The following is a 27,331-nucleotide window of genomic DNA, read 5'->3' as shown; positions in this document are numbered from 1 at the left end:
TCCCGTCCCCTTTCCTCCATCCTTGTGGGATAGTACCGGAATCTTTTGCAGCGAGAAATTGAGCTTCCCCATTAAATTTAGTGTAGTGTGTGAGTGCGCGGCCTCTGGCGTGGGAATGCCCTTTCCTCCGGCACCTCACCTCAGTCCCTTTTTCTGCACGGACGGTGTCAGACCTGGCAGCCAGTGCAGAGACATTTCTAGCTTTCCACTTGCTCCCGGTTTTTGTTTGTTAAATCTTAATTAACTTCCCTTCAGTGTTTTGCTTCCCCCACCGCATGTCGGCTGCAGGAAGATTGAGATGCACCTCATGCGACCGCTCGTTCCAGGCCTCGGACCCCCATGCACTCTGTCTCGAGTGTTTTGCATTTGACCACAGCTGGGGCGCATGTTTGGTTTGCAGAGCGCTCGGTCACAGGACATTGAGGAATTGGTTGTCGCAGTGGAGGGATATCTTCCACTCTCCTTCTCCGCCCCACCTTAAGGGCTTTGTCTCCAGGACCTCTCATCAAGACAAGGTTGGCCCTCTGTTTAGGACGGCTTCACAGTGCATTGACTCCTTCCTCAGAGTCCCCACGGAGAGGGGTTCCTCGGATTTGGGTTCTGGCAGACCTGAGGGCATCCAGACTACCAGCACCCAAGCTGAGAGGCTCAGAGGCCCTACCGGGCTGTCCTCAGAGGGTCGATCAAGTTCATCCTCCTCTTCGCCCCCAAGCGTTAAGGGATTGTCCAGTGCCACCTCCAAGAGTCTGTCCTCTGCACAATCAAGCATGGCTAACAGCACAGGGGCCGAGGGCTTCCAGCCTACTGGATCTCGATATGAGGTAGTCAGTCAGGGTGTTACGACTACCGGCCATCCAGCTGAGGGCTCAGCGCCTACCAGAGTGATCAGAGTTTGACGCTTCCTCTACGGGTGAAAGACCCAAGGTGAAACCTCCAATGTCTGAGGCCAATGGCATAGAGGCACGTGGCAGAACCTGCCATGCCAGCGGCCAACTTGGATCCAACTCTGGGCCCACCCATGCGCTCGCCCATTGGGCTCTGCAGGAAGATCCCAGTCCCCTTCCCTCTGGAAGCGGTTGTGGATTGTATGGTACTGCTATCTGGTACTGCTATCTGGTCTCCTCGGGAGTACATCTACCCATTGCAGCCTTATGATTACACATCTCACCGCTTTGACCCGGAGCTGAGACCATGTGCCTCGGAAAGCCGGGACCCTAGGTACACGGCGGCTTGTGAGGACCGCTTCTTCGAAAAATTCTTCCTTCTCATGCGTTCCTCTCAGATGAAGAGGCTCCTGAAGGATATAGTGAAGGTCATCCTGCAGGTGGCTCCTCCCTGACCCTCACCTGTGGGTACCTCTCCCTTAGCGCTGCCGGTTCCAGTGATGGTCCACCCTCCTGTCCAGGCCCTACTGGTATGCAGAGCCCTCCACCCGCTCCTGTACCACCAACCCGCCCCCTCAACAGGACCGGTCTTCAGCTCCAGACAGGGGGGGCACCCCTTTGGGACCTGTGGCCCAGGTCCGACACTCACCTCAGTCTGTAAAAGAAAATAATAAAATAAAACAATGGCGGCACGGGGAGATGAGGACGATGACGCCCAGGACGACGAACCCTCGGCATCCGTTGAGGCCTTTTATGACTGCCTTCAGGGCATGGTGGAGTTCTTGGGGGATGAAGAGGATCCCCTCTATCTGAGGAAGTTCCCCAGGAGTCAGGAGTACTAGCAGAGATTTTGGATGAGTGCACCACGGCCCGGTTTGACATCCCTTTCCAGAGGGATGTCCTGCAGGTGGTGCGAAAAATAGGTCTGGGAGAAGCCCAGGGCCAACACCCAGATGAACAAGAAGCTTGACAGCAGGTTCAGGCTGACTGACAGGAAGCCAATTATCCTGGCCTCCCACCCGCAGCTGCATTCTTCAGTGGTGGCTGCGGCCTCATTATATTCTAAGAGAGGGTGTAGAGGGGCACTAACTGTATCGTCATAAATTTTAGAAATATCTTTAAAAATGTTCAGCCAATCTAGCAGCCTATAGGAATCCTGGTATCCAAATAAAGAAATGAAACAGGGCGACATGTTCATTAACGGGAAATTCGCAACCTTAAATGACGTGTTGGGGGCATTGGGCCGGGGACCGCTTAAGACACTCCAATACTACCGTATGAGATCAGCTTTCCAGAAGCACTGGCCGCTCTTCCCAGATGAGCCCCTTACACATCCATGTACGCATATGGCAATGGCTGGGGATAGCCTGAGGATCTCTAAACTATATGTGGCGGTCCAAGCACATACCCCCACAACAAACCAGGTCAAAGACAAGTGGGAGAGAGATCTACAGACCCCCATTGATGATAAAACCTGGGACAGGTATTGCTCGCTTAACAAAAGGGTATCATTAAATGCTGGCCTCTGCTTAATCCAGTTTAAGATTTTAAATAGACTACACTACACGCCGGCTAGGATAGCCAAGTTCACGTTGGATGGTTCGGGTCAATGTCCCAAATGTAGGGCTCCTCAGGCGGGTGCATTCCACATGTACTGGGGGTGTCCGGTGGTGGCGGGATTCTGGAGAGAGGTGGCGGAGATGATAGAAGAAATTACACAGATTCCCCCTGAACTAACCCCACAGAAATACCTGTTCTCCAGCATGGGGTCTGGCATGGATTCACATGCTCATGAATATTCCCCGTCGTCAGGCTGGGAATCCTCGGTAAAGAAAAATCAGTATCACTTTCGTTTCTGATCTGTCTTTCGTAGTAGTAACCAATCACTGATCTCTGCGTCATACTGACCACAGCCAATGACTGCCATCTCCCTAAGCCCCGCCTCTGGCAGCCATCTTCAGATTTTTACCGCACGTTCAAGTGTTGGGATCCTCGTGCTATTGCTCTCGAGCGTTAGTTCTTTTTTTGCGCTTTTTCTTAGGAAAATGTTCTCTTTTTCGGTCAAAAGAGCCTCAAGCTCCACCGTTTCTTTATCCGATCAACGGGGACCCGTGTCGGATTCTTCTACGCCCCTCAAGGGTGAAGATTTCGTCGTGCCACGCTTTTGGAGGACTCCAGAAGTTTCTCAGGCCCTTCTCGAGCATGGCCCAGGAGAAGGGAAGCTCGACGCCCGGAAAGCTGTTCAGGGTCTGCCCTGGATGCCAGCTTCAGAATGTCTTTAAGGAGGACGAACACTCCCTTTGCCTTTACTGCCTGCATGAGGACAAGACGCACGTGGAGAAGGACTGTGCGTTTTGCAGCAATATGTCGGAGCGGACCATGAAGGACCGCCATCTGCGTCTCGCCAACTGGCTGGAAGGGAAGAGCCCGTCGGGCGAGAAGAAGAAGTCCGAGCGGTCTTCTAAGACCTTTGAGGGCGCCCCGGCGACGGGGGTCCAACAGAAAGCCAAGCACCGCGAGTCCGCTGGCACCGGGAGCGCTGAACGGTCGGGCTCTACGGGCGCCAGGCATGGCGCATCCTCCCCGGCGCCATCAACCACGAGCCAACGCTCTGGCTCGGGTAAGAGGAAGGCTGAGCACCCGGCGAAGCTCCTGGGCGCTGGCCAAGGCTGGACTGGCGCACGCTTCCATCAAGATTCATCTTGCTGCGATCTCCCGATACACCAGAACCACAGGACGGTCGTCTTTGTGGTCCCATCGTCTGGTGAAAGAATTCATGAAGGGACTGTTCAGATCGTTCCCGCCGGTGAAGGCCCCGGCGTGGGAGCTCAACGTGGTGCTGACCTAGCTCATGGGACCTCCGTTCGAGCCTCTGCACTCGGCTCTGTTGAAGTTCTTGTCGTGGAAAACAGCGTTTCTTGTGGCCATCACCTACGCACGACGGGTGGGAGAGATCCAGGCCCTTTCCTGCAAGCCCCCGTACTTGACTTTTCACGACACGAGGGTAGTGCTCAGGACGCACCCCTCCTTCATGCCCAAGGTGCCGTCGGACTTCCACCTCAACGAACCCTTGGTGTTGCCTGTTTTCTTCCCGTCGCCTTCGTCGCCGGCTGAAAGGACTTTGCACTCGCTGGATGTGGCTAGAGCGCTGATGTTCTACGTGGACCGCACAAAGAGTTTTCGGAAGACTTCACAACTTTTTGTGAACTTTGGACCTGTCAATCAGGGGAAGGCTCTCTCGAAGGCTTCCATTTCCAGATGGCTCTCCGGCTGTATCATGTACTGCCATCGGTTGGCAAACCGACCGCTGCCTGGCCGTCCGAGAGCCCATTCCACCAGAGCGATCGCAGCTACCACGGCGTTTCTATCTGGTGTGCCCTTGTTGGACATCTGCAGGGCTGCTACGTGGAGGTCGACGCACACCTTCACGAAATTCTACTGCGTCGATCGGGATTCCAGGGAGGAGTCCAGGGTCGGCCAAGCAGTGCTGCGCAACCTGTTCGCCTAAGGTGAGCCTGGTGAGGAGGTAAGTATTGCTTAATTTTGAGTTTTGATGTAATGCTTAATGTTGAGCCTTTGCCACCTCCCGTGCTTGTGCATGTGTGTACTGCTATGTATTCTTTTATTCATGAGCATGTGAATCCATGCCAGACCCCATGCTGGAGAAGGAACAAGTTACTTACCTGTAACTGTTGTTCTCCAGCATGGGTCTGGCATGGATTCACATGCGAACCCTCCCGCCTACCCCTCTGCGGCTCTTCACTTGGTCATGCTGCCTCTTCACGTGCTACCAAATCTGAAGATGGCTGCCAGAGGCGGGGCTTAGGGAGATGGCAGTCATTGGCTGTGGTCAGTATGACGCAGAGATCAGTGATTGGTTACTACTACGAAAGACAGATCAGAAACGAAACTGATACTGATTTTTCTTTACCGAGGATTCCCAGCCTGACGACGGGGAATATTCATGAGCATGTGAATCCATGCCAGACCCATGCTGGAGAACAACAGTTACAGGTAAGTAACTTGTTATTTTGGTGACATAGGCAAGTGCTCCGAAAAAATCAGGAGACTGTTTAATATCTCATGTGCGGTGGCCAAAAAATACATCTTACAAACTTGGAAAGGCCCTGGTCCGCCGAGCATGAACCATTTCCTTTGGGAACTAACATATGTTAACGAATCGGAAGAACAATTTGTCCGGACCCAGCCAGCTGCAAGTAGGCCCAAAGACATATGGGGCCCTTTCAGAATGTATTCATGCGACATGGTTTCTGATGACGACGAGACTTTGTAATCTTTAATGTTCAAATGAGTTATGTGTCATATCATTGTTTAAAATATGTGAAATGTGATGTGATAAGTGCTGTGTATCTTTTGTGACCACTAATAAAAAGAGTTTAAAAAAAAATGTTCAGCCAATCAGTATCATTCTTAGGTTCTAATTAACCTTGATATTTCAGGTGCAAAAAAGGTGATAAGTCTGCAGGCCACAAGAGACTCTGCATAGAACTGCTAAATACAAGAATGGCCCATTGTTGCAATGGTGAAACTTATAAGGGCTATGCCCTGTATGTAGTGATGGTACGTCAAATTGAAATCTTCAGCACAATTTTCTAAAAAAGCATGGTTAGCTTTTCTAATTTCAATAATAACATTCACAATTTCTGCAAGGGCCAAAATCCATGCAATTAGAGAAAGAATTCAAATTCTAGATAGTCATAAATGAATCTTTTTAATTACAGTCAGTCGGGGCAGAAAGATTGTGTCCCGAGGATTTTCTTCACAATTCCATAAAAGGATAATTCCAAAAACCATCATATTTTTCTAGCGAAAAAGAACTAATTTCAGAATCAACGGAAAGCAAGTGTCCACATTTGATCGAATCATGAGTGTCCATTGAATTAATGTATCACTTTATCAGATCACATAGGATGTCTTGCCAATATTGTTCATCAAAGTGTTCATGAACTCCACCAAAAGAAAGTCCAAATAAACTCAAATTGTTGTCAAACAACTAATGCTAACGCGTTTTAAACTAATAGTCCATCTTCAGGGCATTTGAGATAAATGTTCCTAGTATGTGTGTTCATCCTCTAAATATAACCGGTATGTAGTAATAAATGTTGTCTAATCGACAAGGTTATCAGTGCAGTAGTCTCAAAATCATGTTCTTAACATTTCTTTAAACCCTAATGTCATCTTTTTGTACATATACCTATGTAATCAAAACCACTGGTGGTCAATTAACATTTTGCACAATGTTGTGTTGCAGTAAAAATGACATTGTAGTGCCCATTCATGTCGGTGGTATAGCTAGGAACACAGTTTAAAATTCATATATACTCACCCCGCTGGGAGATACATTTTCAAGCTGGGGGATATGTGGTTGAGTGGTTAGACAGTGGTCCGCATGGACTTCATGTCGTGCTTTAGAGAGAGAACATACTGGTTGTATTTGTAAGGGAGATCCTTGTTTCCTATTCTCATATGTAGTGTGCAAGCGTATGAACCTCCATCTGACTAATTCATATTCAATCATAGTCAAATGGGCTCGGCGAATACAGCTATAAGATTCGTATAGCTGATCTACAAAGGATGTACACACTTAAGCGTGGATTCAATCGTTCGTGACCCTAATGTGGGAAAAAGTCACCTGTACAGTACGACCTCTAGTTCCACGGGTGTTGGATACAATTATAAGCGCTTACCTGCACGGACGCCTCGTAACAGGACGAAAGATCACGTTTGCGTCTTGCAATGACGTTGTGTCAAGTTTTGTTAGTTGTCATAGTGATGTTTCGCATGCACATTTTACTATTCGAGCGGGCCTCCATCTTGGTGTGGGACCAACGTTTATCGACAATGCAAGCGTTGTCATGGTAACCGTTGTGATCTGTTTACTCTAAGAGGCGGGTGCAGTTAGCATACTGTCCCTCCCAGAGCGTTCATGGTATAGCCTAGTTGTAGGTGTATTGTGGGTTCCCCTTCATATACAGCATGCCTAGAGAATATCCGTCTTACATATCGGTTGTCTGGATGTGTTCTGAATAAGAAATGTGTAAATGTCACTCAGAATGACGGTGCGTGCATGACATTTATAATCTGTGTATACTTAAGAGAGGCGACGTCGACACCCACTGGCAAGTATTGTTGATCACTACCGCTATATTTCCAATACTGTCCTGTTCATTAGTATCATTGTGACCCCGATGGGGTAGAGTGTGGGAGAGGAAGGCCAGGACAAAGGTCACGACCGCAAGTGCAACAGAAGAGGAGCTCTGGGGCAAGATACCTTGGCTCCTCCGGTGCACTTAGGTCGTAAAATGTACCAAACCGTCCCGTTTTTATTCATGAGTGTAAATGGATGTAGATAATGTTCATGTGTTTTTCGGCCAACCCACAGAATGTTTCAGAAGGTAAAGTGGGTGTAATGTGTATGCACACAAAGGGATTAAAGTGTAGATGTTGAATTTAAAACGTGGCTATAAATATAGAAGACTTGTCAATTTGCATGTCCATACAAAGTGTGGTTGTTTCAATGTGACACATGCCAATACCAATGCAATGCTCCATAGGATTTCCATTAACTGTTGACTTCTCCCCAAGTATGGCCATACAGATCAGTAGGATTATCATCAGGATTTCCTTGTGGGCAATATACCCACTCAGAATCTAATCTCCATTTACTGGAGAACCCTTCAGTCAGAATACATTGGATCAGACAAAGCACATTAAATCCAAATCACAGTTCATACCTTTGGGACTTGATGCGTCCAATCTGTCTATCCAGGCTATTTCTCGTTGCAACAGTTTTTTTTGTTGTTTTTTTTTGGTTTTTTTGTAAATCGCCTCCACTGGAGGCTACTCTGACTTGTTCCAAAATCACACATTTCAATCGTGCTATATTCCCTAAAGTGTGCTGCCACAGGGGATTTTGTGTTTTGTGTTCTGCGTTCTAATGTTTGATGTATGTTCTGTCCGTCTGAGCTAGACTTTGCAGGTGTTAATCCCCACATAGTACAGCCTACATGGACGTTTTAGGGCATATACCACATTTGTGGCATCAGTGCAAGAGTGTTGTAATTCGTTGTTCTTTCCTGAGTAAGGGTGGGTTATCTTAGTTCCTGTAATTATGTTGCCATAATGTTGGCATTTGTGGCAAGGTTGTGTACCACAGTATTTATTCTTTGTTCTCTGATCTTCCGACATTTCAGCTTTTATCACGCTGTTCTGTAATGCTTTACTGTTTTTGTAGGCAAAGATTGGAGTCTCTGCAAAGAGATTTTGTAGCTGTGCATCCACCTGTACCATTGCCCAATTTTTCTTTATAATCCTCTTGATTTTATTGCTTTGAAGGGAGTGTAGTTACATACACTAATTGACACTCGATTTTATTTTTTTAGGTTTCGGTTCCAATAAGGTTTCTTGTTGTATGTTCTCCACTTTTGTAGCTATTGAGGTGATAGTCGAGTGTTTGGAAACAAAATTCCTGGAGAGAGTTTACAAAGTTTGGGATTAGAGTCTGAATTCATCTGTATCTCCTGTATCTTAGAAACTGGCTAAGTGGTACACTGTCCAAGGTATGTTGTGGGTGGAAACTAGTTGCCAATTATAGGCGATTCCTATCCGTGGATTTGGTATTAATTGTGGTATTCAGACGGTCCTTCTCTCAATAGACTTGTATATCCAGGAAATTGATAGCAGTGTCACTGGTTTGGGTGGTAAATTTTATTTGTGTATTTTTATTCATCATGTGGAAGAATTATTCCAATTCATCTGGCGGACCCGTCCAAATGCCAAAGACGACGTCTATGTAGCAGACGAACATGGATAGATGTCTGAGCCATCGAGGGGAATTTAGGACGTGTTCTGTCTCGAGGTACAGCATGAAGGCATTGGCATAGCAGTGTGCCATTGCTGCACGCATGCTAGTGCCCGATATTTGTAGGTAGAATCTGTCCCTGAATTTGAAAAAATTATTAGTGAGAACAAGCGTCAAGAGTGCAAGGACTAAAAGCCTGTCCCCCAGGCATGGATCTGATTGTAATAGCAACCACTCTACGGCCTCCATGCCAGACTCGTGCACAATGTTCATATATAATGAGGTGACATCCATTGTTTAAAGGATGTCACAGGCTTTAATAAAACGGATATCCTTCAGTTGTGCAAGAAAGTGCACAATTGTGGGGATTACCACCCGCAAGTCAAACTCAGATGGACAGAACATAAATCAAACATTAGAACGCAGAACACAAAAACCCCTGTGGCAGCATGCTTTAGGGAATATAGGCATACAATAGCACAATTGAAATGTGTTATTTTGGAACAAGTCAGAGTAGCCTCCAGGGGAGGCGATTTACAAAACAAAACTGTTGCAACGAGAAATAGCCTGGCTAGACATATTGGACGCATTAAGTCCCAAAGGTAAGAACTGTGATTTGGATTTAATGTGATTTGTCTGATCTACTGTATTCTGACTGAAGGCTTCTCCTGTAAATGGAGATTAGATTCTGACTGTATATATCGCCCGCAAGGCAATCCTTCCGATAATCCTACTGATCTGTATGACCATACTTGGGGAAAAGTCAACAGTCAATGGAAGTCCTATGGAGCATTGCATTGGTATTGCCATGTGTCACATTGAAAAGACCACACTTTGTATGGACATGCAAATTGACAAGTCTTCTATGTAGCCATATTTTAATTTCAACATCTACACTTTTATTCCTCCGTGTGCATACACATTACACCCAGTTTACCTTCTAAATGGGTTGGCCAAAAAACACATGAACATTATCTACATCCGTTTACACTCATTAATGAAAACTGGATGGTTTGGCACATTTTACGACCCGGGTGCACCGGAGGAGCCAAGGTATCTTGCCCTGGAACTCATCTTCTGTTGCACTTGCGATCGTGAGCTTTGTCCTGGCCTTCCTCTCCCACACCTCACCCCATCGGGGTCACAATGATGCTAAGGAACGGGACAGTATTAGAAATGTAGCGGTAGCGATCAACAGTACTTGCCAGTGGGTTGACGTACGCCTCTCGGAAGTATACACATAGACTATAAATTTCATGCACGCACCATCATTCTGAGTGACATTTCCACATTTCTTATTCAGAACACATCGAGACAACCGAAATGTAAGACGCATATTCTCTACACATGATTTATTTGACAGGGAACCCACGGTACACCTAAACTATTCCATGAACGATCTGGGGTGGCACGGTATGCTAACTGCACCCGAAATCACAACGGTTACCATGGCAACGCTTACGTTGTCAATAAACGTTGGTCCCGCACGAACAGTGAAGTGTGCATGCGCAACATCACTGTGACAACTAACAAAACTTGCCACGCTGACAGTGCAAGGCGCAGACGTGATCTTTCATCCTGTTACAAGGGAACCGTGTAGGTAAGCGCCTATAATTATATCCGACACCCGTGGAACTAAATGCTGTACTGTACATGTGACTTTGTCCCACATTAGGGTCACAAACGATTGAATCCACGCTTAAGTGTGTACGCCCTCTGTAGATCAACAATACAAATCTTATAGTTGTAACCGCCGAGCACCCGGCGGCCATTTGACTGATTGAATATGAATTAGTCAGATGGAGGTTCATACGCTTGCACACTACATACGATAATAGGAAACGAGTATACAACCGGTATATTCTCTCTACAGCACGTCATGAAGTCCATGCGGAACACTAACTACTCAACCACATATATTCCCCCAGCTTGAAGATTTTCTCTCCCATGGGGGTGAGTATATATGCATTTTTAACTGTTACTAGCTATATCACCGACATGAATGGGCACAATGTCATTTTTACTGCAACACAATTTTTTATGAAAACTGGGCACACATTGTGCAAAATGTTAATTGAACACTGGTGGTTTTTATTACATAGGTGTGTGTACAAAATGATTACATTAGGGTTCAAAGAAATGTTAAGACCATGATTTTGAGACTACGGATTACTGCACTGATAATCTTGCCGATTCGACAACTTTAATTAGACTACATACCTGTTATATTTACAGGATGAACACACAGACTGGGAACATTTATCTCAAATGCCCTGAAGATGGTCTATTAGTTTGGAAAGCGTTGGCATTAGTTGCTTGACAATAATTGGAGTTTATTTGGACTTTCTTTTGGTTGAGTTCAAGAACACTTTGATTAACAATATTGACAAGACATCCTACGTGATCTGATAAAGTGATACATTATTTCAACGGACACATGATTTGATGAAATGTGGACACATGCCTTCCGTTGATTCTGAAATTAGTTCCTTTTCGCTAGAAAAATCTGATGGTTTTTGGAATTTTCCTTTTATGTAATTGTGAAGAAAATACTCTGGACACAATCTTTCTGCCCCGACTGACTGTAATTAAATAGATGCATTTATGACTTTATTTAGAATTTGAATTCTTTCTGCAATTGCATGGATTTTGGCCCCAGCAGAAATTGGGAATGTTATTATTGAATTAGAGAAGCTAGCCATGCTTTTTTAGAAAATTGTGTTGAAGATTTGAATTTGACGTACCATCACTACATACAGGGTATAGCCCTTATAGGAATGCAAGAAAGTTTCCCCATTGGCAAATGGGCCATTCTTGTATTTAGCAACTCATTATATTCTAAACAATCATCTTTGTCGTCTTCCTCCAGGGGAGCTTCCTCAAGTTGTCCTTCCAAGAAGACAAGGTCGTCGAGTCTTTGGGAAAGCGCTGCTATTCAATCTCAGGACTGTATCTGCGGCAAGCCAGAGCAGACAACCTCTTGGCTGCGGCATACCAGAAGCTGTGGCGGGAGTTCAGGGAATTTTCTGCCTTAACTCCCTTCAAACAAGCAAGCCTCCTTCAAGACTGGTCTGGCAGATGCCTGATCCATTGCGCAGGACTTCATGGAGTCTTCGGTCTCCCACTTCGACACAGCCAGCAGAGGGATGGCGTGGATGCACGCCACTAAGTTTTCATCAGACGTGCAGAAGCGGATCCAGGATCTGCCCTTCGAGGGCGTTGACCTTTTTCATTTGCCAACCGATTTTGACCAGGAAGAAAACCTGCACTCAAACCGCCAAGTCCTTGGCCATCCTGACAAAACCTGGACAGAAATCCTTCCCTCAGACCCAGGGCTTGACCGAGTTCAAACCCTGTGCTTTCTCCGGCTTCAAGGGGTTATCGGGACTGCAGTACTTGGAGGCCTGACAGGTCGCCCAGCGACAACAGGTGGAAGCAGCAGAGGACTTAGTGCAAGTTTTCCACTCCCCTCTCCTCTTCCCCTGCCTCTGACATCAAGAAGCAGAGACGTTGAGGTCGTTGAACACAGCTCGCCTGTTAGGGACCATTTGTCTTTTTTCCAGGAAAACTGGAAGCATCTTTTCAACAACCCGTGGATTCTATCACTAGTGTCCACGACTTCAGTCTTCCTCTTTCTTTGCCTCTACCATCCTCTCCTCCTCTTCGTCAGATCAGGTCCCTGGCTCTTTTACAGGAGGTTCTTTCGTTCTTGGAGATTCAGGCGATAAAACCGAACCGGTTCCCCTTTCAGACAGGGGCTCCGGGTACTATTGCAGGATTTTTGCATTACCCAAGAACAACCAGGCTGGCCTGGGGGTTCTCCTGGATCTGTCATTTCTAAATCTCTTTACCGCTGAAACGCTTCAAGATGATTAATGGCGTGCACAAGGCAGAGTCTCTGTCTGCAGGGAACTGGATGTTTTCCCTGGACCTCAAGGATTCATACCTGCATGTCCCCTTCTACCAACCGCATTGGAGGTTTCTGTGGTTCACGATTATGTTGTATCCCTTTCAGTACAAGGTTCTGCCCTTCGCTCGAACTCGGCCCCTCCTGTCTTCATGAAGTTGATGAACTCAGTGGCCGGCATTCTCTGCTGGAGGGCCATCATGTGTGCCCTTATTTGAACGAGTGGCCTGTGATGGCGGGGTTACCCGAGGGGGTGTTACACTCCTGTCAGCGATTGCCAGATATCCTTCATCAGCTGGGGTTCTCCCTCAACCAGAGGAAGTCACCGTTGTGCCCCTCTCAGGAACTGGTCTTCATAGGTGTGCATTGAAACATTACCGTTTAGCAGGTGTTTCCTACGTCTGAGAGGATCCTGTCCCTCTGCAAGGCAGTGGGGCACTTTCTGGTCAACTTGACCCCCTCGGCTTGGTGGTTCCTGCGTACTCACTGTACAGCATGCTCGCCTCAAGATGAGTCGCCTCCAGCTCCACCTGGCAGCCAATTTGGATGAGGAGACTGGGTCTCAGTCAGACAGGATCCCAATACCACTGCTCCTACCACCCGATCTTCGCTGGTGGATGATGGATGGCAATGTTTCAGTGGGAGCCCTCTTTACCAGACGGAGCCTACCCTGGATGTGACGGCGGACTCCTCTCTTTCGGCTGGGGAGCTACTCTGGAGGGGACTATGTGATTCAAGGCACATGGTCCAGGATGAAAGCCCTCCTGCATATCAATCTACTCATGGCAGTGGGCCTGGTGTCCAGGCATTTTTGTCTCATCAGGGACAGGCCTGTCCTGGTCAGGATGGACAATTGTACTACAATGTTTTACCTGAACAAGCAGGGTGGCACCTGTTCTCCCCCCCTGCACCATGCTTCTGCATGGAGGCTGTTTCGATCTGGGAATGGGCCCTGACTGAGGGAGTTTGGATTTCAGCAGCCCATCTCCCTGGGGGCAGCAATGCAGAAGTGGACCAGCTGAGCTGCTTGGGGTTCAACACCTACGAGTGCTAGTTGCACACTGAGTCCTTGTTACTCCTGTTCAAGCGTTGGGGGTTCGCAGTCCTGGATTCATTTGCATCACCTCTGAATTCCAAGTGCCCCCAGTTTGCTTCATGGGCAGGAAGGGGTCAGGGGTCTCTGGCAGATCTGCTGGCATGGCCACAGGTATTAAGCATTCCCACCCACCCCGCTGCTCCAACGGACCTTCTGCAAGTTCTGGGCTTTGGTGGGTTGCAACCTCATCCTGATTGCCCCCCACTGGCCTTCAAGACTCTGGTTTTCGGATCTGCCGAAGTTGTGCTCCCAGGGTCCTGTCCACCTTCCGTGGCAGGGGCTTCCTGACACAGCAGGGCGGGGCAGTGGAAGATCCTGACTAGGCCAAGCTGGCCCTGCGGCCTGGTTCCTGACCATCTAAGGCTTCAACATGCTCAATTTTCAGATGACAACTGGGACATCGTTCAGCAGGCCAGGTGGCCCTTGACGGTGTCCCAGTAAGAGCAAATGGACTAGGTTCTGCCATTGGGCTTGTGACCAGGGTCTGAACCCTGTCACCTGGCCTCTGAATGACGTGCTGGCGTGCAGGTGGATACTTGCTGCACTTACCTGGCAGCCATTGCGGCTTCCAAGAATTCTCCTGAGCATGTTAACCCTGCTGTTGAGGCACACCTTAAGTGGTTGTCTAAGCGCTTTCCTCCGGTGCTTAGGCTGCACCCGGATTGGGACCTCAATGTGGTTCTTGCAACTTTGCAGTGCAAGCCTTTCGATCTGATGGCCTCTGTGGACATCCACCTGGTGACACTAAAGACAGTTTTCTGGTGGCTCTCAGCTCTGCACGCAGGGTTAGTGAGCTGCAGGTGTTAGGCAGAATCCTGTGCAGTGCCCTTAGGGACCACTACACCCAATTAAGACTAAAAGTGGTAATACAAGTTCACCTTTGGTACAAGCCTGTACTACACTGTTAAAGTGGTAGCAGTAGCGGAGCAGCCAGACTTCTCTCAAGAGCAAATGAGCAGTAGTAGAGATTACACAAAGGGCTACAATTACTGTGACCCAAGCAAACAATGACTCAAGGGTTTTGGTTAAAAAGTAAAAATACATTCATTTCTAGACCATTTTTCCGCAAAACACTTCACTTCTATTAAATTAAAACCACACGTAAAATACACTACACACAACCAATTGACTTTGTGCAGCACAATTCAAGGTAAGTACCTTTGGTTTTGACAGACCGGTGTTGTGAAACAAAGACGTTACTGGGGGGACTGATGCGATCACTTTTTGACAGTAATGACAGTTCGGTCTTAAAGATATGCGTACCTGTGGGAAGAAATGTTACTGGAGTTAAAACACACTTAGCACATGAATAAACACAAAAGAGTTGGGGATAAAAATCATAGGCAATACATTTGTTAAGGCAGATAGAATCAGAGGACACTTTCCTACAAGTGAATAAAAGTCAATAGGCCTGTGCCAGTGTCAAGTGGACAGGGTTCCTGTTGTCGAGGATCACACGGCTCATATAGTTCATGATTCGAGATTGCCAGGAGTACTTGGATATTGTCACAAGTGGAAGCAAACATTAGAAGAAGAAAGGAAGATAAGGACAAGCCTTTAGTGAGGAGAAAATGGTTCACCCTAGTTCCTCTAATTTGGACACAGTACCTTATTCAAAGCGAAGAAGAGCTGGTGCTATGGCAGTTGTTCCTGGTAGTTCCTGCAGACTCACGGTTCCTGTGGCTTCAGTCGTGGAGACAAGAAGGACGACGTCTGGAGCGATCTGCACTACCCAGGGATGAGGCCAGCAGCAGCAAAAGCAACAGTGAATAAAAGGTGTGCTCCTTTAAAACAGGAGAGGCTCTTCAGGTGGCTATCTGGACCACTACAGCAGTGTGCAGCGATTTCAACCAAGAAGAGGGTTCTCTGCCTGTGGAAGACGAGCTGGTTGATCCCACCAGGCTCAAGGGAAGAAGACTCTGGACTGGATCGTCTCTTGTCGTTGAAGCGTAGATAGCTCAGGACTGCAGCAGGGCTTCACCGGGACTCGGTAGTTGCAGCAGCCGCTGTCTTCTCCGCTTCTCTTTGGTTCCTTGCAGTTTCATTGGCGACTCCGACTTCCAGCCCAAGAGTTCTGCCTTTTATGCAAAAATCCCCCATTCACACAGCCTGGCTGTCAATCACACAGCAGGGGGGGTTGTCGGCCCGGACAAACCCTCCAGCCAATGGACGCAAAGTGCGACTTGGGTTTCCAAGGAAACCCTGTGCAGGGGGTGACTACACCCCTCCCTCATATTCACCCCACCTAGACACCCAGGCGCCAAGAGGAGGGCTTGTGGGGAGAAGCCCGCCAAAAGACGGTGAACAAAGAAGGCAAACCTGGTTTGCCGTGCAAAGTAAAACACAAGAAGGACTTTAACAAAAAGAAATGGTGAATAAACCCGACCGGAGCCAAAAGAAAAAGTATTTGGTCAAGCGGATTTATGTTCGAGGCTAATATAATAGCCTGGAACAGTACCACGTTCATATAGTATAATCGCGGTAGAAAAGTTAGGGTAGATACCACTGCCACCAGCTAAATCTAAATGTTAAGAGCAAAACAAAGCTCAGAGGCACGACAAAAAAAAGGGATAGAAATTAACCCTTTTAAGTACTCCATGTAAGATGGGGTGTACTGGGTATGTAGTTTTAAATGACTACATGAAGTAAATGGCAACTTTAGCTGTTTCTGGGGGACAGTAGTCAGCCCCAGAAAAATGGAGTCAGTGGGAAGTCTCAAAGACAACCCTGTATCACTGCACTGAAGGTGCTGTGTAACGCACATAAAAAGGGGGGCTCATGGAGTGGTGTACTCCAGAGCCCAAGATCACACAAACAGTAGAAATACACATGGTAAAACACATGTAAGAGTGGGAAAAAGGCTCACACTCTTACCAAGTGGAAAAAATAAACTCCAGAAATCCAGCAAAGCTGCGGGGGGGACTCACTATGTGAGGGAAATTAGCCATAGAATGAGAATTCTCCCAAACAGCAGGCATCATCTTAGTGCGAGCCCTTCACCACGTTTCATAACGACAAGTTCATCTTGCACACTCACCCAAACTTCTTGCCCAAGGTGGTCTCTCCATTTCATCTGAATCCAGAGATCTGCCTGCCGGTGTTCTTCCCGAACCAGCAGTCAGAGAGGGTCCTACATTCCTTGGACCTCAAGAGGGTCCTCAAGTTTTATCTCTCTGACAAAATCCTTCAGCAAGTCTGAGGCATTGTTTGTGACTTTTGGGGGCCCCTCCCCGGTTCGCAGGCTTTCAAGCTTTCTATTGCCTGTTGGATGGTTCAGGCCATTTCGGAGGTGTACATGGCCATGGGCAAACCTGTTCCGGAGGGCATTTGCTAATGCCACAGCCGTTGCGTTTCCAAGTCATGCTTCTTGGGATGTCATCGGCAAGGTTGCTACTTGGGCCGCCCAGTCGGTCTTCTGTAAGCACTACTCACTGGACACTAGCTCCAGGCGATGTGCAGAGTTTGGTCAGGCGGTTCTGAAGAACCTTTTTCGTCCTAGCTATGAGGCAGGTTATCACAGCTCCACCCTATGTTCTTGTTCGGTGGGATCGCCCACAAGGATGGAGGAAAGGGAACGGGATGTATAAGCAATTAGTTACTCACCATAGTGACTAGAGTTCTCATAGTCCATAGTCCCTTTGCCTCCATGCATCCCACCCTCCTTCCCCTACTAGTATGCCAAGGGCTAATATGTATTAAGAGTAGCCAGATATGTAAGCGTCTGATGTTGTTCAAAGGGGACTGACGTGATGCGCCGGAGGGCGGGGCCTCCGCAGGACGTTCCCACATCAGAGTCCACGCGCCATACTAAATTTAAAGGGGAAGCTCAAGTTTTTGACTGGCAGAGGTTCTGGTACCGTCCCCAGGTTGTCGGTCGCCCCACAAGGATGGAGGAAGGGGGACTATGGACTATGAATACTCTAGCCACGAGTGTGAGTAACTTTCATTATTTTAACCCTGTTTTTTTAATGATTAATTACTGTACACATCCAAAAGGCCTATTTTTGTATCTGTATGGAATGCCAAGTATCTAAATAAAATATATTTTCTAAAAAGACATGTGTTCAATTGGATTATGATTAAGAATGGTGCCCTGAAATGCAGCGAAGTGTTACAAGGCTATTACGCACACAGCTCAGAAAGGTATTGGGTTGATTTGACATCTCACTTCGTTTTACGTTTTACATGCAGTGAGCTTCCACTGTTTATTTCTAATTTAAATCAATGTATTTTGAGGACACCTTTCCAAACTACATCCTTTAAGGGACTTAGCAGAGAAATTGTTAGAGAATATATATCACATACTTTTTATTCGTTTTTAGTGGCAAGATGCAATTTGAAATCATCATGTTTTCCCAGGGGAGTCAGTCATTATGTTCCCTTCTGCAGGTCAACTTGTGTGCAGGAGCCCTTAAGTTGTTCTCATTCTTTAATCCATCAAATAGGAACGGGTGGTGTTCTCTCCTGCAGCTCTTCTCAATGTCAACCTTTCTCGCTGGGGTGGCTCGACCATAATCTGCCCCCATTATGAATGAGACAAGCTAGCCCAGTGAAAACACTGATCACTCCTCCAGCTGCAGCAAGCAGCTCAGGGACAGATCCTGGGCTGGCTTTAACTAAATTGTTAAAGGAGTAACACGTCATTTGACAGTTCAGTAGTACCCCAGCACAAGCCAAATGATACATGCAAGGCCGGGGAAGTTTTCCTTCCATCGCCTTGCATGGACCATATGAGTTGCTGGCTTCGGTACTGCAGGCCTGAATGTGAATAATGCGCCTCCTGGTACATCCCGGGGGGAAGCACACTGATTCCTGTTGTATGCTGTGCAGGAGCTGCAGCGCCTTCATTACAGAAGACATTGCAAGACCGCAATCTGGAGCGGGGCTGCAGGCAAGACATATTTATAAAAAGGTTGTGTTTGCATGTGCTTGTGTTTGTAAGTGGGTGCGTGTATGAGACCATTTGTTTGGACGTGCAGGTTGATTTTCGAGTGTATGAATGCTGTATGGGTGCGAGGGTGAATGTGAGAATGTTTGTGTGAAGGTGAGAGTGAATTAAGCTTTATGAGTGATGGTGTGTGTATGGAAGAGTGAATACATTATAAATGACAGTATGAACGCTGATGCATATGAGTTAATGAGACTGTGTATGTGGGTATTACTTCCCGGAAATCTTCAGTACTTCTAATCTAACTCTTCCTCATCACAGTATTTTGCATCACAAGTACTAGGACGATGGACGTGGAGTTAATGAAGAATTAAAGGCATGGTCCAGTAAACATTTTTATTGTCCCTGCGGGTCGGCCATGTTTTTTTAAGTCTAAGTGGCTCGATTTTAGAAAACTTTCCTATGGACCTTACCTGAGTTTTCGTCAATTAAACGCACGCGAATACAGGCACCAGGGAGCCGCCATTTTGTGATAATCCTATCACTTGCCGCATCGCCCTGGCTGACCTGCTTCTGCGGCACTAAATCAAATCCCCCGCCCCTGAGCCTGTCATCAGCAGACTCGTACCTCCCATTTCCCAACGCCAAAGCACGTCTCGTGTCAACAATTGCTGCGCCTCAGCTAATGACGTGTCGCCATGGAAATGGCAGGACGCCTCTTTCCTCAATATGTATAAACAGACCGTTTCCCAACACACAGCAGCAGATTTTCGATTCCATTCCTCTCTCTGTGTTACTTTGAGTATTCTGTGACTCGTTTCTGTGCTCTGGTCAGCTACCTTCGCCGCTTGTAGCCCGTGTGAACACCTGTACCATCTCTGTAAATTATTTTACTTTGTTTACCACACAATGGCTACAATAATGCCCTACATGTACGAGCCCGAGTATACCGAGGAGGAACTACTGGAAAGGGAAGCATGCGAAAACGATGGGGATTCGGACGGCAGTTGGGAGGACGATTCAACAGATGAAGAGCCTGGGCCTAGTCGCATGGACGGCGTCTCCACCTGGTGCACATGCAATCGGTGCAAGCTAATGCCAACCGAGGACGAGAACTGCTGCTGCTGAGAAAACTCGGGATGCCTGGCCTACATTTCGGAAGGCGAGCCACAACCGCAATGCATCACCGAGCTGCCAGACTTCAGGGCAGCCTGCCTCACACGGGCCGTGTTGAGAATAATGATGGTGCTTATGCACGAACTTCGCGCAACTGTTCGTCCTCGTAATCCGAGTAACGAGTAAGTATACTCTGCTTGTCATGCCACTCCTATTTCATGTTCTTCTACTATATCCAAAATTATATATTCATATCATAGTAACGCATGAAAGTCGTTCAATAGTGTGCATTGTCTAGATAGCATTTGCCCGTGCAGAATGCCATTAATTACAAGAATTGTCATTGACAACAAACGTTTATTAAACTTATCTTGGTCATTTAAAAACAGTTTGTTTCATTCCTTTTCACAGGTGGTACAGGCTGGTGGCCTATCATTCCTTTACATGGTGGGTCCACGGGAGGCTTGGACACCGCGTTCGAAGAGTGATACCCGCCTGTGCCGTTCGTGCCATAAGAGAAACATTCCCGAGTGACAGCGGTCAGTACAGGGGATTTTCTCTCGCTGTGCTGCAACCTGACCTGTATAATCTTTAAAGTCTTGTATTTTTGTGTCATGAAAATAAGATACAAAATAAAACACCACATATATTTTAACAACGGTTGTTTCGATTTTTTTAAATGAATCAAGTGTGTCTCCATTCAAGGATGGACGTCAGACATCTGTGCTCCGAATGGGTGAAGGTCTGGACGCTGTGAAGCAGGGTGGTCACTATCTATCTAAGCTAACATAACATATTCTCGATAATGAATGCACTAAATAACACTTGTTCAAGGTCTTTCAGTAGGTTATGTCTCTATAAAAGTCACATATATATCTATACTAACAATTACCATTGGATTATACAGGCCTTTGGGTCTTGACCAGTATAATACACCGGTTGAAGTGTGGGTCTGTGCTCAAACGAATCTCCGGTATGTGGCATTTGTTATTGATAAGCAACGATATACTATCAAAGGCAGTTCGCACCCGTGGATGAGCGCTGGCATGTGGGGCTGTCTGGGGCGCGAACGGCCAAGGTGCCAAACAACATGTACACCTCAAAAGGTATCCCACGCCAAGGGGACATCGGTCACATGGCCTCCTCAGACCCTGTGTCTCCAGCCAGGCCTCCCCTTGAAGCAGGCCGCCCCCCTGCAATCCACATAAGTGTGTCTCCATTCAGCAGTCTTCCTGTGCCTTATCTGCACGCCCCAGGCCCCTCCATCGCACCCACCCTCTATCAAAGGCCGTTTGCGCCAGTGGATGTGTGCTGTCAGGGGCGCAAAAGGCCAAGGTGCCAAACAGCATGTACACTTCAAAAGGTATCCCACGCCCAGGGGCCATCGCTCACATGGCCTCCTCAGACCCTGTGTTTCCAGCCAGGCATGCCCTTCAAGCAAGCTGCCCCCCTAAACCCACGACATATATACGTCATTCATTCACAAACACACCCCTGTTTCTAATACTTTATAAACCACTTGATATGTCTCATGAGAACATCTTTGTGCTTTTCAAGTCAACTCCTGAACGTGCTACCTGGCAACCACTGAGATCTACGCTAATCTGCTCGTCGTCGTGCTATCCGTGAACTTCTGTGACCGCTTAGAGTAAACCCATCAGTGTGCTACCTGTGGCCACCCACCTATTCTCCTGCAACATACTGCTCTGCTTGCTGAATCCAACTGTTTGTTGGTCAGGGTAAGGCCATGTATCCTAGTCATATTTCGCAGATTTTTAAATTTCTATCTATTTGCGAGTAGAGTACACAATAGTGCTATGTTCATTGGTCTCATTGCTATTGACTTGAGTTTCCATTGCTATGCTATCAATTGATCTATTTATTTTCATCTTTGTCTATTGTCATCGAATTGCATCTTTCGGGGGTCCAGTCTATAATGTAAGCATGTTTCCTTCTCGTGCAAGACAGAACATCCAAGGGACGAGTCACATGTTCAGATTTTAGTCGCATCATTTATACATTTCTGCAACTTATGCAAATACTAAGCTGCACATAATGAACTGGTATAGTTCCGGCGACCAAAACAAACCTTGCATTGATCATTGTATGATTCATTTACTTTTGTATCAAATCTTTATTCATGAAGATTGTATAATAATGTCGATATTTACTTTTCAGATTTATCAACAATGCCTGCCTGTTCGATTAGCAGTTGCCCTACGAAGACCCATGCGAAATCTGAAGGCACTACAATGCATGTATTCCCGAAAACTGTTGATTCAATAAGAGAATGGGTCAGACATTGCGGATATCCACTGGATGAGCTGGAAAGTAGAGTCCAACAAGTCTTACAGGACAAGAGGGGTGATCGATACCGCATCTGCAGCCGGCACTTTTCCTTGGACATGTACACAACATCTTGGGTAACAAAGAAGAATAAACGGCGAACGACACGGAAATTGCTCGAAAATGCTATTCCCACTCTATTCGTCCACATTCCGTACCGGTGAGTCAAGTGTCCGGATTTAGCTTTAGGCCTTGCGGTAGTGTGTAGGTAGCCAAATGGATTAATTGATATTGTAGGTGTTCTATCCCTTGTAATAATTTCGATATTGATATGAGTGTATAGCTTTTTGAATAATGACATTTATCAATATATTCTTTTTCGATTTCATAACCCACAAACGAAATGTATATATAAGGGAACAGGGAACTGTGCTGTATTGAGCATTTTTCAAGTATTCTGTCGCCTTACATGGCTATTTTTAATATTGGCATTTCATTATCAATCATTAATTTACCTTTACAACTTCTTGACTATCCCTTGAATCTGAAGCAAGAACATTCTACATCCTTGACGTGGTTGCAGTTATCAACCACTTCTAGCGCGTATCAGGTAATCTTACTAGGCTAATCAGCTACAGACTTGTTTTATGCATGTCAAGTAATAATTTTATTCTATTGTTTTATTATTTTACCAAATGTTTGGTTAGTGCTTTCCAATTGATATACACCTTAGTTATCGTCCACTGGTGTTTGTTTTCAGTTATAATTAGTGTTATCCATACTAATGCAAGTACTGTCTTTCAGGGAGATGCTGAAGCGTCCGCCACATCTACAACATTTCTAGATGTTCTTCACCAGCAGGAGGTCTGGAAACTGACAGCTCCATCGTTTGATTGTTCTACACAATGTTTCATTCGTGGTTAGCCGTTGATATGTACCTGTGCTGTCGACCCCCGGTGTGTGTTATGTTTTCACTATTGTAATCCTCACTAATGCAAGTACTATGTTTCAGGCAGTTGATAGAGCGTCAACCCCTGCACTTGATGCGGAGCCTGACATTCAAGTAATTCCAGGGGAAGTGGAAGCAGGACCATGCGTATACGAATCGGCGCAACAGCTTTCGGAAGTGCGCACTACATTTGCAACATCCATAGATATTCTTCAGCAGCACGAGGTATGGATACTGACCGCTCCATCATGCGTGATCATACAACATGATTCCATTTGCTATACTTTCTTCCCTATTAACGCAAGTGCTGTGTTTCAGGGAGACAACGGAGCTTCCACTACAGTCACAACATCCCATTTTGATGATGCAGATGTAAAGGAATCAGAGAAATAAGTCGATGAAATCTGCATATTTATATTTTCCTTGATTGTTTTAGACAATGCATCATTTGTGTTTCTCTTTATATGTACCTGTGCCGTCGACCCCAAGTGTGTGTTATGTTTCCAATATTGAAAACCATACTAATGCAAGTACTGTGTTTCAGGGAGATGCTGATGCCTCCTCTCCAATACAACCATTCATGGCAGTCCATGCAGAGCCAGAGGTATGGATACTGACAGCTCCATCGAAATAGATCACTGGTCGAATACTTGTCGTTTGATTGTTACACACAATGTTTAAATCGTGTTTGGCTATTGAGATGTACCTGTGTGTTTATCCTCACGTGTGTTTTATGCTAACAATATTTTGATACATAGTAATGAAAGTACTATGTTTCAGGGAGACGATGGAGCCTCATTCCGTGCTATCTATGCGGATACAGAAAATATAGTCGTTGCAGCGCAAGAGGAAGGGAGGACATGCAGAAACTAATCGGAGCTACAGCGTGCAGATGTTGAAGGTCGAGTCAAAAAAGTTGCAATGAAAAAAAAACAAAAAAAGGTTAGTTACAAACAGTTAATAACTTTAAAAAAATGTTTGTGCTGGGGACTATTGTATGTTTTTTTTCCAGTCAATTGGACTACACTTTATCTTGTGTTTAAACTGAACATCCCTTTTCCAATCTCTCCTCTAGTTACCCGTGGGTGTCAGAACTATACATACACAGACAGTGAAGCGAATGAGAGATGTTGCTTGCCAGACCATGTACACTATGGAGAAACTATTAATTGAGGCGAGGCGTGTTCAGGCTCGAGATGCTCATGTCCAATGGCCAGAACATGAATTAACTGTGTTTGGAGAATACAGCAAAGTTGCATTAGACCATTGCTACAGTGCGACCGCACCACCACAAGAAGATGATATTGAATGTATTGAAGATAGCTCTGAAGTAGTTGCAGATCAATTCACACAATCTACACCTGCCAAAAAATTGCCACCCAAAAACATTTCAACATTGTTGTGTTTTCCCATCAATGTTGAAGTAGCAGATGTCGAAATGACAGAGAATGAACCAGCCGCAGCATCCATAGACGCATCAGAACTTGATAGCAGCGATTTTACTTTCCAATGTGTTGAAATCTCTACAACGTCACAGGCCGAAACAACGTTGACGAGGATGACAGTCTAATGAAAGAGAGCAAATACATTGTATTCGACAGTTGTTTGATGGAAATTATAAGTATGCTGAAATGTGGGCATTCAGTTAGAGGGAAGTATGTGGGAAGCCATTGATTAATGTAACTCGTCAAATAAAAGGCAGTAACGTCAAAATAAATGCCGCCTGTCGATTAAATCATAGGTTCTCATGGTCTGCACAAACGATGCTGGGGAAAATGCCAGCAGACAATCTACTGTGTGCAGCTGCATCACTTTTTAGTGGCTCCAGTTTTAGAAAGTTAGAGGCTTTCTTTCAGTTTGTGGGACTCCATTTCATTTCTAAATCTCTGTACTACATTTACCAACGTGATTATCTGTTTCCGGCCATTAGTGATGCTTGGAAAATTGAACAATTAGCTCTAGCAAGTACATTCGAAGGGAAACGTTTCAGGCTAGCCGGCGATGGACAGTACGACAGCCCTGGATTTTCTGCCAAGTACTGCACCTACCACTTTCAGGACATGGATAGTAAGAAAAAATTGTGAGTTCGGTGGTCGTGCAGGTAACACAATGTACATCCTCAGTGGCCATGGAGAAACTAGGATTTATAAAATCAGTGGAATATCTACAATCAAGGGGAATGCACATCGACCTCATAGCAACGGACAGACACGTTTCAATTGCCAAGACAATGAGAGCAGTTCCCACTTATTAATCATCAATTTGACGTATGGCATCTTGCTAAATCAATCAGTAAGAAAATCTCGGCTGCAGAAAAAAAAAGGTTTTGAAAGTATTTTGCAGTGGTCCCAGTCTATCACCAACCATCTTTGGTGGAGCTCAAAAACTTGTGAAGGGTCAGTGGAAATACTACTTGAAAAATGGCGGTCACTGATGCACCACTGTACCAACGTTCACTGCTGGTCAGAAAACCTACATTTCTACCAATGTGAACATGACCCTTTGTCCCCAGAGGAGGCAAGGAAGAAGTGGTTGATTCCATCTTCACCGACACACAAAGCCATTGAGAAGATTGTTTTCGACAAAACTCTATCAAGAGATTTGAGAGGACTGACAGAATTCTGTCACACAGGAGATTTGGAGGTGTTCCACAATATGTGCCTAAAGTACAGGCCAAAGCGCTTGCATTTTAGCTTTCGGGGCATGAAACATCGCACTCTACTAGCGGTCTTGGCCCATAACAGCAATGTCGGACGTGAACAATCTAGGACTAGGGGTAAAGTAAGGATGCCTCGCTACACTAAGGTGTTTTCAAAACAAAGTAAGCATTGGGTGATCAAACCAATCTATGATGAAATGCAGTTCGACTTTGTGAAAGGCCTTATTGTTGCTGTGTTAGAGAAGCACAGGTATGGAATTTTGTTTCTGTGCAGAGCAGTGATCCATTGCCACCGAACATTGCAACTGTGCCATGTCCACCAGAAGCACAGCTGGTTGTGAAGTACAAATCCCGGTTTAAATAATTGCAATACGATTGTCTTTTTGTAAATAAATGTTATTGTACAGTGTACCTGTAACCCTAACCCCTACCTTCACCATCATGGGTGGCGAACAAGCTGGGTGTCATCTTTGAATTCTCTCTATTCACCTCATATATGTGTATGTATATATTTTTCTCATGTCTCATCTCATGTAAATGTAAATGCTTCGTACTGTTGCGCACTGTTAACGGAGAGGAGGCTTGCGTATTGCAAATAATAAAACAAACAATAAATCTCACTTTTAACTCAACTCCTGTGGTACTTTATACTTTCCTTGACCTTCCGCCAAAAATTAAATGTCTCCATTTGGGCTGCAAAGCTCGCAGACAACGGGGACAAAATTGGGGGCCTTAGAACGCGCCAAGTGGGCCGTGGCATTTGGGAGAGAAGCCAGTTCACATTTGCACATTGTGGCGCACTACATAGAGGGATTCTAAACTTCAAGTTCTCACAGATGCCTTTACTATGGGATGTTGCAAATAAAGAATGCGAAGGACAGAGGCTTTGATTTTCAGCTCGCGCCCAGAAGAGGCCCACAAGTCGCACTGGAAGTATAAGGGTCTATTGTTTTTTGACCTTGAGACAGGGACCATGCCGAAAGAACTTCATTTGAAGGGGGTGCGCAATAACGTAAGAGACGATGAGCTAGAAAATTCTGAAACTAGACAGAGTTTCATTTTAGTTCAGTATATGAAAAATCGTTGTCAAGAGCACGGCCGATTTACAGACTGCATTACACAGAGACACAATGGAAATTTCAAATATAATGTAAGTAAATCTTTAGACGCTTTTATACCGGAATGAAGAATTAGTGAATGGATGCATGAATAAATGAATGAATGAAGAGCTAGAAAAAGCAAGGAAAACGTGTTTGTAGTGGGCACATGAGCATGCAGGTCCACTGGTCTCACCGATCTCGGTCCTTGGCCCAGCCACTTTTCCCTGCACTGCCTACCTGCACTACGGGACTGTCTCTGTATCCTTCAGCCCCTTCTCCCGGCATTTACCTTGCACTTGCCACCAGCTGGCCCTGTTATTTATCTTGTATTCTACTAACCATGTACAGCACTTTTACCCCCCTCTCCTCTTCCCCATGCGCGATCTGAAAGACACCTGGCCTAGTAGGATCGTTGTCTGTCTGCCCTTGTTCCCCCCCCTGCCTCGTCTCGCCTTGAAACACTTGTGTATAGGCACGTTACAAATGCCATATCGTCTATCATATCATTCCACACGCATGTAGACTAACTGTCGTTTCTCATTATGTGTTGGCCTCGATTTATTTTGTTACTTTTCGCATTGATTTTAGAGCCGAACATACTCCATTGAACTATCCTTGCAAGCA

The 27,331-nt window shown here is 46.0% G+C and overlaps 1 protein-coding gene across 1 annotated transcript in view; it reads left to right on the top strand.

The window, feature by feature from the left end:
• The window catches only part of SOS1 (SOS Ras/Rac guanine nucleotide exchange factor 1), a 2,649,334-nt gene that overhangs the window by 1,595,262 nt on the left and 1,026,741 nt on the right, over positions 1-27,331 (top strand). The window lies entirely within an intron of this gene.

Source organism: Ambystoma mexicanum, chromosome 4p, assembly GCF_040938575.1.
Source record: "Ambystoma mexicanum isolate Mex_15411 chromosome 4p, UKY_AmexF1_1, whole genome shotgun sequence".
NCBI classification, from domain to species: Eukaryota; Metazoa; Chordata; class Amphibia; order Caudata; family Ambystomatidae; genus Ambystoma; species Ambystoma mexicanum.
Note: the sequence above shows the minus strand (reverse complement) of the source record. Positions and strands in the feature narration are given on the sequence as shown.